The sequence below is a fragment of the Spea bombifrons genome, chromosome 3, assembly GCF_027358695.1.
Source record: "Spea bombifrons isolate aSpeBom1 chromosome 3, aSpeBom1.2.pri, whole genome shotgun sequence".
NCBI classification, from domain to species: Eukaryota; Metazoa; Chordata; class Amphibia; order Anura; family Pelobatidae; genus Spea; species Spea bombifrons.
Window position 1 is genome coordinate 58,894,997 of NC_071089.1, and position 12,523 is coordinate 58,907,519.

At 34.3% G+C, this 12,523-nt stretch overlaps 1 protein-coding gene across 1 annotated transcript in view; it reads left to right on the forward strand.

Moving 5' to 3' along the window:
* The first annotated feature begins 209 nt into the window (after positions 1-209).
* The window catches only part of HS3ST5 (heparan sulfate-glucosamine 3-sulfotransferase 5), a 60,998-nt gene continuing 48,684 nt past the window's right edge, over positions 210-12,523 (forward strand). Inside the window, exon 1 of the mRNA XM_053459320.1 lies at positions 210-337. The gene's annotated coding sequence lies outside the window, so the exon portion shown is untranslated. The remainder of the gene's footprint in view (positions 338-12,523) is intronic.

Here is a 12,523-nt window from a genome sequence, read left to right on the forward strand (position 1 = left end):
AGGCTTTTTAACTGTTCAAGTTTACTTATGGTTTGCTTTGAATATACATAACAGTCCACGTTTGGTATTTCCAATTTCTTATATGCTAAAGTGGGTGTCATTTACCATTAGTATTTTTAACTGCACAAATGCTACATTTGATTTTTTAATGTCCTTTTTTCTTTTTTTCAGATTGCTATTTTTCTGTGTTCTCCTATATAATGGAATGTACTTTTGGATGTCTTCAGTATCAATGATTTTAATTACGGAGCTTATATGAATTAAATGTCTGATGGTCAGAAGTAACTATCCCCAGCCAGATGTATAAAGATTTCTGGATGTGCAGAAGAACACAAAGGTCTGTATAAAGTGCCTGCAGGCCCTAAATAAATATATCTAGATTTTTTTGATATTGTGAAAATATGTTGCTGTCTAAAACAAATCAAGGCTTGTGTAAAGATCACCATGAAATAAACAGTCTGTAGAACGCTAGCTTATTAATTATATACAGCAGAAAGAAGCACAAAGTATACTCTTCTGTACACTGTTTTAATTATGGTGCAGGATATCATATCACAAGAGACCAAGGAAGTATGCTTTATAGCACTAAGCTAAGTGAGCCAGCATGGGCTTGACCTCAACCAACTCTTTTCCAAGGGATCTGATAAAAGACTCTCTGCCTTCCTTTTTTGGATCTTTGCTCATGTCTTTTGAGGCTGGTGAGCAGTGCTGAGTCTTCATATGACTGGAAGAGTTGAGCCTTCCTTCTGACTTCCAAGGCCAGCGCTAACGTATTGGTTAACTAGGTGGCTACCTATGAAGCTAAACTGGTTATGGGCACCGCTATGAGGTTCCTTCTTATGTTCACAAGCGAGGAGTGGTGCACCAGACACATAGTTCACCAAGGGTGCCAGATGCTGCTGTTTCTGCTTATGCTGCATCACTGGCTAGCTTCTCCACCGCTATACCTGTCTTCCTTTCTACCAACAGGGTTCACAGGATGTTTATTGCTGTCAGAGTTACTTGAGACTTGTTTGATTGCAATTGCACTCCAGTGACCCTTTTAGTTGTACCATTCATATAATTACAAAGATATATAAAAAGATATCTTTGGTGTAGCTGTATCTTTCTATATAAAATACAATATGAATAACCACAAAATATAAAATCACAAGCTGCATCACAAAAGAGTGGCCGTATGACTACAAAAGATATATATAGAAATTTCACAGCATATGAAAGGAGAGAAAATAAAATGTTCACGTAAACCTGAGCTGGCCTGTAGGGGCCTGCTTAAACATCTGGTAGAACTGTATTTCAGCACCATGGCCAGTTCACTAACAATGCAAATATAACCATATGTTTCTTCATTCGTTTTCAGTGTACCCAGTCTAAAACATCTCTGATTACTTTCAGTTGCCTAAATATTCACTTTAAGTGAGATGTGGAGATGACAAATATATATGGTATCCTTGAGTTGGTAGCTAGATAGATGATAAAATACATAATTATAATACATAACGATTACACTTCTTTTGTTTAACACAGAATATAACTTACCAGAGAACTGGCTTGTAAAATAAAAAAAGAAAAATTAAACAAAGCAAATGATTGCAAGAATCCTAGCGTTATATATTAATATGACTCAAGTATTTATAAATTCTTTAAAAAACTAATTTTATATCTTACTGTTACATTTCAAATATATCTACTATAAGAGCCAATGTGTACAGCTAGAAATGTTCATATTCCACATCTTTCAAAACTCTGTGACTGAACATGTTTCTTATTTTCCATATTGTGCTACGAAAAATATCACAATTACAAAGCTTCTCTAGAAGGGGTTAATCTCATATAAGCCTGAGGCATTTTATTGTTTATGACAAAGCAGTATGATAAGAAGCAAGTGTGTTTGTCTAGTATGTTCGGACAAGAAAATAGACCTACACACAAACAAAAACACAATATACAGCAGATACAAACATATTACATTTATTATATTATAACATTATTATATTATAAAATAAATGTAAAGTGATACTATTCAAAAAGCAGTATTGAAATGGCTTACAACTGAGCCAGTTGGACAGTAAATAACGGACATCACTGCCCTTTTACAAAATATAATGCAAGATGACCAACTGTTAAAAATTAAAGGTTACATACAAAATAGTCGGAATTCTATATTGTATGTAATCCAATTAAAAATGTAGAGCTATAAAAGAAAGTTTAAATGAACAGAAATATAACTATAGTTCCAATTATTAAACTATTGAATTTGGATACACCATTCTTTTCACTTTTTTATCCCTGCTTTAACATTCAAGGATCAGAGTCAATAAAATATATTTATAGATGTTGGGGTAGGTTTAGGAGCTATTAGTAACTGGAACAGAAGTATCAGGCGGAGGGGGTATGTGGTCAGGTTAGTATAATGGCAAGATTTAATCTACATACTTATCAAAGCTAAAAATAAATGTAATTCCTGTGATATTGTTGTTTCGGTACTAAAGCATATGCATTGTGCATCCAGCTGTTATACCTTTGGGTTACGACATTTTTAATGGCTTTAAATAAAATGTTCTCTTTTTCTTGTTTAACGGATCCATATATGATTTTAAGAGATTAAAAGCAATGGTGTCGTATAAATGAACAGGAACAACAGAGTTATTTAAAGCAGCAGGGAGCAATTTTTGAATGTTTGCAGTCGGCTCACTGTCTGCTTAATCAATTATGGGATGCAGATTGCAATCATTATGCAGTCTAGAACCCAGCAGGTTGCCTACTACCAGTGTGTAGACTGCAAACTGCTTCTAGTTATGTCTCAGTTTACGAAATTCAGTTGTTTAGATATTTATTTAGTCTTCAACACAGAAGAAGCTCAACTCATGCATGCAGTAAACCTATACATTACTCAGTAACTGTTTAATGATTACATCATGCTAAAATCACCTGATATCCAATTTTGTATAGGATATAAAATTATAGAGACCTTGCAACTTCGGTAAAGTGATTTAAGGGGCATCAAAGTTCCCGTAAGAACATTGGGAGGGGAACGTTGCCACTATGTTTAGAACATCATTTTTCAATGTACATTGACTATATTCTCTCCAAAGTTGTTGGCTGTTTTAATGGTTCATTTGGCTAGATAGTCATACCTGATTATGATATCCTAAACATGAATTGAACACAAAAATACAAATACACTGAATTTTGTGTCTTTTCAATATAGTAAAGTATACTGAATAATGAATTGCCACTAAGTAATTGTAAAAATCAAAAGAAGATATCAGAAAATGGAATGACAGCATTTACAAGAAAAAAATCTTGTGATTCTAAAAAAAAATATTATTTTAAATGAACTGCTTTGCAATGGCTATAAAAAGATATAGTTTAAAAAACAGGGAAACACACATCAGTACATGACAGTGGGACGATGGATAATCTGTTCACACTGCATGTTTATATTTTACTGAGCAGTTCATAAAGCTGAACAGAAGGTGTCTGTTTTGAATTCAGATTTGCTTCCTGTAAGGAAATGCTTATTCATGCAGGGAAATGGGCTAACAGCCTTCATGTAAATATTTGTTTAGTCCCTTAAGCTTTACTTGATTCCAAATAACATAATACACTTCAGAAGGGATAAGACTTTTGCGATAAGACATTGTGAGAAATCAGAGAGAATGTCATGTAATTGTTGTATGGCAGGCTCTGGACCTTTAAGCAGATTCTTGTAGAACATGATAAACCAGACACTAGACATTCTGTTGTGTGTGGTATAATAGGTATATAGTTAGATATATTAGACATGTGCAAATGGGCCAAAAACAATTCAGACAAATTTTCAGTTCGTTTTTGGCCCATTCGTTTTTTCAGGCGACAAATTGAATTACCTGCCCATTTGGTTCGGCCCTAAATTCGGGGGCATTCAGGGGCGTTTTTAATTCGGTGCCCACATTCACTCTCATTCACACTGTCACTCACATTCTCATTCTTGTTCAATCTCGCTCTTACGGTCTCTAAATGTTTTCCTACCTTCTCTGCAAACCACTTCTGTTTCTGCTGACCACTTCCACTTCTGCATGTTCTTCTGCATCTTTTTCATCTTCTCTGTTCTACCTTCAATCCTTAATCTGGCATCTTCGTTGGCATCTTCGTGGGTATAACTCGTCAATTACCACCAAAATGGTGACATCTCCTCGATCCTTCAATCGGTGGAGAGGACGTCACCGCAAGCGTTGCCATAGTGTCATCAGTTGACGCTTTCAGTGACGTCCTCTTCTCCGATCGTCACTGCAGTGCCACCATTTTGGTGGAAGTTGCTGGGTTATCTCCACAGAGATGCGGATAAAGAAAGATTAAGGATTGAAGAATAAAGAGAGAAGAGAAGGGAGAAGAAAGAAGTGGTCGGCAGAGAAGGTAGGGAAACATTCAGAGAGCGTAAGAGGGAGAGCAAACGAGAATCCGAGTGTGAGAGAGTGAGAGATTGTGAGTGAATGTGGACCCACAAATTTTGGATGAAAATTCTAAGCTTTTTGCTTTGTTTTAGTCTGATTTGTGGGGGGGTCTGGTCTCGTTTTCGGGCCTTCATATGAATTGCAGAATAGTTTTGGGACACCAACAGGGACTTTTATGACATTGCATTCTAAAGACATTAATGTGCAGTTGGTCCCCCCTTTGCAGCTATAACAGCTTCTACTCTTCTGGGAAGACTTTCCACAAGATTTTGAGTATTTCTATGGGTATTTTTGCTCATTCATCCAGAAGCGCATTTGTAAGGTCAGGCACTGATGTTATATAAATATATATTGGATGCTATTTATTATATTAGATGTTATATATTATTATAAATTCCTTTTTCTGTGAATGTGTGTTACAAGTACACAATGATCATGTTGTCTGACAAAAATGTTTTGAGTTCAGCGTCACTGGTCACCACAGTAAATTGCTAAAAACTGACATCCTTCCTCTGGTTACAGCGCAAAACTGTGTTGCCTGGTTTTAAAAGAGCACACTTAAGCGGAATTTGTAACGAACATCACATTAGTGTACCATGAACCATGCACCATGATATTGCACTCTGTAGGTGATAAATTGGCTGTATTAAAATTGTTTTCATTTAAGTTGGGTTAAGGTGGAACTAATCAAAAGAAATAAACAAAGAAACTTTTAAGTGTAAGTGATATAATCCAAAACAGTAAAAGTGAAGCAGATAAAGTGGCATACTCTTGTATGTAATAACACCAAACCATAACAATGCATTTTTTTCTCCCATCAACAATAAAAAAACACGGTTTATCACAAAAACCTAAATTGTAGAGACAAGAGGCAGACACCTCCATAAGATCCTCCAACATTTCAGTAGATCACTGCTCTCAAATTTCAACGATACTAATAATTTAGTTGTAACAGGCAAATCTTTTTTTTCCTAACTTGTCTTGAATGTAGATAATGAAGGGGTTATTATATAAACATGGAAGGCTTCAACAGTTTTGAGGATTTTAAGACCCCTTTTTAATTAAAGAGGTACCCCAGATGCAATGAATGCAATTCTAACTTGAATACAAACAGGTTTAGTTTTGACTAAAATGAATGTCAGTCCAGCCTGTATATTTGCAAATATTGACTTGTATTGACTTGTTTTTACGTGTATGTGAGTTGAGGTGGAATGGGTCATAGTGTATACACAGACAGGGTACTTAAGAATGCTTTCTGCTTCAGTAGAAGCAGGCAGGGAGGAAGTCAAAATAGAAGTCTAGTTTTGTAGCCCCAATAAAAAAAAACTCATGTTCGACTTTGCATGCAGTAGATTGCACTGAAGTCCATGCAAAATTGACTACCATATACATTGTTTTTTAACACGGGACTAAAATCTTCCTTTAATATAGTTACAACAATCTCGATTTAGCAATTACATCAGCTAATACTGATGATCAATGACTAGTTTGATGAATATATGAGTTCAAAAGCGGAATTAATTTTGTATTCACTTTAGATGTTAAAATGTTCTTCATAGGCTGTGTTTCTTCTATTTTAATTGGTAAGGTAAACAGCTTTTATTGTACCTTAAATTAAACTTCCACACTCAATCCTTCAGGGTCTTGTAATAACAATGCACTTTGTGTAACATCTAGCAGTACGTGACACAAACCCTGGAGCATGTTTTCTTTGACCTTGCCTACATATGTTATCTGAATACCTTTTAATATAATTACCATCTGCTGGAAATTGTGATTAGAATTAGGGTGTTGTTCACAGGATTGAAAGCTCTTCTAAGGCCTTGGTGGGTTTTAAAAAACATTGTAGACTAAATTGCAAATTAATAACACATAATAATACATAGATTGTCTGTATATATACAAACAGGTATCTACTTCTGTTACAGACGCTTTAGACTGTAGAAGTTAGCTATTTTCATTATATTATTGTTACACACTGTACTACTTTGAAAATTGAGTACGACAGATAGATAGATAGATAGATATCCTATAGATAGATAGATAGATAGATAGATAGATAGATAGATAGATAGATAGACAGATAAACAGACAGATCATAAATAGCATAATTTACAATATCAGACCAACATCCAGCCAGTGAGCAAGTTCAGCCAAGTGGCCCAACACATTCTGAGATACATGCTCCATGTGGACTATTCAGTTTTGTCCATAATACATAGAGTACTTTATTATACTTTCTTCTTTATCAGGGCTGTCAAGGACACAAACCTGTCCCTTTAAGTCAGACCAGCCCAGGGGGTAAGTGCGCCCTGTCACTTGTCAGTCCTTCCCTGTACAGTATTTACAACCAATGCAGGAAAAAAAAGACCATGTACTTTTTAACATTCATACTACATATACTATAATAGGAATAAAGTAACGAAGAAAAAGGGTAAAAGAATGCATTTAGTATCGGAATTTAGCTGAATTTGATAACACATGCACAGTAGTAACAAACAATTAGTACATTATTTAGTAACATGTTAACATTCTATGACAAAAAATATATTAAAATATAAACTATAAATAATTGAATGGGAGACTACCTTTGGTTTATGGAACATTAGAGGAATGTATAGGAGAATATAATATGACGGCACCTAAATATATCACAGTTCTTGAAAATAATGTAATATGTAGATGGGCATTTATTTTTAATCACTCTACATTATTTTTAATGTTATATTTTAACTGTCAAAAACTTCCAGTTGTGTTTGCACACCAATTTAGAGAGCTTTTTCTTACACGGTTTGGAATATAGTACATAAAGCTAATTAAATCAAAATACATTTTCTTGTTTCCTTCCCTTTCCCTATAACATTTTGTATGCATGCTACTTCTCAATATTACATTTTTACACCCCAATATTTTAAAAAGAGAATTTGACCACATATAAGAACCATTTGCCCCATCTAGTCTGCCCATTTCTCCTGATGTAAGATTCCAGTCTACATTAGTCCTTGATCTTGTCTTAGATTCAGGACAGCTTGTATACTAAACAAATTAAATAATTATCTTTTTATTGTGTAGCTAGTAGATATATTGATGATATACAGCGGTTTTACAGAGTTTTACAATTATTTTCTGCGCAAGCCATAACCTAAATAAAAGACATATTGTTTAGTTGAAAAAAAGAAATTATTTTATAATGTACTGAATGTGCTAATGTTTCGCCATATAAATTATAACGTAGATTAAATTATTACAAAAATAACAAAGTAGCAAAAAATATACTTAAATAAAAGACTTTTAATGCCCACCATGTTCCCACTTGTGTATCTGTAACTACAAAAACTATGTGGCTTCTATGCGTCACACAAGTGAATCTCCATTTTCAAAATCATTTAGGAAGTCCCCTTTGTTGTATCTGTTTACTAACAGAAATGAATAGAATTATAAATCATGGTTTTCATTCACAAAAGAAAATCAATAAAGATGGATTGGATTTATGATGAACTTTTAGCTATCAATGTCACTGAACTAAGAAACCTTACAAAGAATAGATAAAATATTATATTATGTGCAGTCAAACACAATAAAAATATTTAATGAAGCCTGTGGGTAAAAGGTAATGCAACATTTTCAAGAATATAATGAAACTGTAAAATGTCATAAAACTGGAAGGCATTAAGATGAGTGACCTCAAGTTCCTTCCACTTACTTTGAAATCTAAGAATGAATTGGGGTTATGATGATTATTATTATTATTATTATTATTATTATTTATAGAATACTATTCAACTTAAAATTTGTGCAGAGTAGGGCTGGCAGATTCTGGGCTTACCTTGTTGAACCAAAAGCAAGCAAACAATACTAACAAAGGAGACAAGGTAGTGTTTTAGCCTGCCTATCTCTAGCTTTAGACAAGCCTGTCAGGCATTGAGCTAAACCCAATCTGGCCTACCAGCTATGCAGTAGATATATTTCTTGATTTTCTCTAGGTTTGCCTTAAAAGCAAATGTATCATTATTCATTGATAGTTTTCAATTTACATAATTATAGTAATTTTTAGATGCAAAAAACAAACATTCTGGAGCAAAGAAAAGAAATCAAAGTTGCCATATGAGATGAATTAAACCATTATAACCAGCTGTCCACATTACATATATGTTATTTTCTGCTAGATCTCATACATAAAAAACATATTCAGACATTGACCTCAGGGCAAAGGTGTCTAAATATTCATCTGAAAAAACAACTTTGATGGATATCTGGAAAACAAACAGTGCCATCTAGTGGAACTGAGAAAATTGTTCCTAATCCTTACACAACGCATTGGGTAGTACCGATCAAGATACAAGAACAGACTAATTCTTAGTGCCGACTAATATTCAAAATATTCCGCGGAAATCCATGTTTTTGATTTTTTTTTTTCAAGCATAGTAAAGTTTAACAATCGTTTCCAACATACCAAAATACGCTAAAACTAATGAAAGGCCGACATATCCTTTGTAGATATATGCTACTTTTGGTATTTAATATTAAATAAGGTTACGTTTTTTTCTAGGTGTTGGGTGTAGATTTTGTAAACATAGTATCTATATATAGGGCTTTAATGCTTTGTTAATGCAATTCTTTCAATAACAAAAGCATGGATCCAACATTTATTACAAAAAGTTACTACTGTTGTGGCTCTGTAATGGCAGCAATAATAGTTCTAGCAGCTGTACTTCTGAAAATTGTGATGGGAGTTATACCTATTCCCGATCAAATCACATATATTCAAACAGAGCCTTTTTTTCATTCTTTTAAATGTTGTCTATTATTTTATGAGCTCTTATGATGCTTAGTAATTATTTAGTGTGACAATATACAGTAGGTGTTAAGTGTCAACTCCAGATTGTATGACCCTGATAATTTGGGACTGGGAGTGTTCCCAGGTATGGGCATAACCATTTGTCTTGCAACATTTATGGAATGTATTAAATGTCTTGAGTCCAATGACTCGATTGTCCGTGTAAGTTAAGGGAAACAATAGTTTCAAAGTTTGCATGCTTGTATATGTGATGTATTTACATAGCATTACATGTTATTAATAAGAAAAGACCCTTTTCTCTTTTCTGTTTTGATTTTTTAAGCAACAAATGCGAATTGAATACTCTGGAGATATTTTAGCATAAGGTACAAGAATGTCACAAGATTCCTAAGATCCATGTAATCACAATGACACACTTCTGAACAGGTATTGATTGATGCAAATAATTATTACTTGGTTTTGTCTAATGTTCCTTCCTGTGTTTGACCCATGGCTTAGCCTGAGCTGTATAGACATAGTGCTGCAGATGCATTACATATGCTACTCGATCAATTGCGCTACCAGCCTACATTTAATATTGTTCCAAAGGGCAAAATAACAGTATATAATGAATGCAGAAAATATCTATCATGAGGCAGAAGGCTGCTGACACCATGACATAAAATGCACAGTTGCTATGCTTTTGCTTTATAAGTGTCTTCTGTCTTCACCTTTGTGGATATTGAATGAATAATGCAACACGATTATTTAATCCATCCAGTGCTGAAATTGTTAAAAACAATGCATAGGGTTTTTTTGTGCATGATTTGGCTCTTGCCTCTTATCCATTTTGAACCACTTGGCAGTAAGAGCAGGCTGAGAATAGACGCAGAATCGGCTCTCAATGGGAGGTAAGAGAAAAATCACTTCTTTTGCAACATTAGACTGTTAACGAGTAGACCATAATGGGGCAATATAAAGTGTTTCATATTTTTGTGTTTGTTAGCACAAGATATGTAAATTTGTATTTTTTCAAACTAAGTGTGGAACATTTACAGGACATGGATTCTGAGCAACACTCTTCTTTCACGTGTATGTACGTCAGTTTTTTGTACTTTGTAACTATGTAATACGTCGGCGCAATAAGAAAAAATTATATTAGGAATGTTATAATAATATCTATACAAGAAGGGTTAATATTGTTCATCGATACTGACACAAGGGGTTAAATCAACAATGTCTCGTGTAAGTTCTAAAATATATGAATGACAGAAGCATCAGTATCATCTTCTGCCTATTACTGTTGTGACAATCTAACAGATCTTCAGATTTATAGTTTAATGTATGCGGTGCTGTAGTAAATGATTACATTTAATGTTACTTCCGATTTTCTCAGTATAGTGTTACGTTTGAAAGAACACACTGTGCTTCTCTCTAGGAAGTGAAAAAGCTGTTTAGTTCTGATCCGCAGACTCTCAGTTGCTGATGTGTGAGCGTCAATTTCTGGCCAGACTTCAAGCTATTCTAAGAATATTATTTTACATGCACTGCTTTCAATAGCGTCCCTTACGGGTGATATTATTACAAATAAGGCTGACTGGCACCAACTCATTTGTGTTGTGTGTGGCATGGAGATTTCCATCTGGTTAATTTTGGCTTTGTTCGGAGATAGTTTCAAAGCAAGCTATCCTTGATGTTAGCAGATGCTCTGATCATCTAAATTGAAACTGGAAACCCTTAAGGTACTGTAATAAGATCACGGTTTAGAAAATTACCAGCTATTGGCAACATAATTAAAGTCCATTTTTTAAGGATGCTATACTCAAAATAAATGTAAAAAATACCTACAGGCTAAAATACCCAGGAATGTTTTTTAATCACTCCATCTCATACAGAATGTGTGTTTGTAATTAACAGTGCATATAAATATTTTGTTCTTTCAATATTCATTCTATTCCCCTTTATTTTTTTTAAGGTGCGTGATAAGAATACTGAAACGGTGAATTTGAATATAGGCTTTAATATTGTTATACGTCATGCATTCTATTTTACAAAAGGTAGATCATATACTCACCTATGGGTGCCACTAGTGGCTAGTCAATTAGGTAGCACATCTTTCCCATTCTAATGTCCAGTTGAACAACTAAACATTTTGACCTACTGTACATGTATATATTGATTCTGTTATTTGCAGGTGTTCCTAATAAAGTGGCCACTGAATACAAATACATCATCAAAATGTTGCCATAAGAAGACATGTTCATGACATTTCTATAAATCTTCCCTGCATCTGCACTATTCCTACAATTTGTAAAACCTACTGTTATTGCAAAGTTTATTGATTGAGTTTTATGACATAGTTCACTTTTGCTTGTGCTTGGCTTCCATGAAGGTCAAGGGTTTAGCTGACATGGTTCACATGCGACGGTGCTCAAGCAACCACTCCAAAATAAATACATACGTTCTGTGCTAAGAAGTCTAGTCATTAAGAAGTACATTTGGGATTCACATCTAGGTATCAAGACTAATTGGTATCAGTAGTAGTTGGCTAGCATCCTCCTACACTGCTCATAGGACCTTGGACATAAAATTTAATATACCTCCAAAATAATATCTATAATAACTGTGTGGGATGCTATACTTAAAAATAGACCATTTTTAAACATTAGCATTACATCCATCTAAGATATGTTTTGAGCTGGCAATGAATGGTAATGAAAGAATGACAGAAAGTATAAATGGGACATGGGGGAGCAGAGAGGTTGCTGAGGTGGGCGAGTGACAGTTGGTAAAGGGAAAAAGTCCTTGGGATGAGAGAAGGGGAGAAGAAGGCAATGTGGAAGCAACAAAATATGGCGTGGTGGTGCTTGTGGCTGGAGAAAAAATATATTGGTAATAAAATGAGAGAAGCAACAAGAAGATAGTGGACATGGTACATTGGGAATGATGAAGGTGGTGGGAGTGAAATGGTAGTGGAGAGTAAAGGGAGTGGAACAAACACAATAAACCAATATGGCAGCAGCTGATGAAGGATCAGTGCAGTATTGATTAAAGGGGTGTCTTACAACTTGTCTTTAAATGAAAGTTATGACCTTTACTGAAACAATGCACTAAAATACCATATAAGCACCTCAGACATTTAATAAAAATAGTTAAGATCGATAAAACATTATCTTAATACTATTCTGGGGTGCTTCTGCCTCGCCAGTTTTTTTTTAAATATAATAATTTTTAGATTCTTTTAAACCTGTTGGAACCTTTAGTGTTGTTAAAAGAAACCTCACAGCAAACATTAATTTATGCTTCCAGT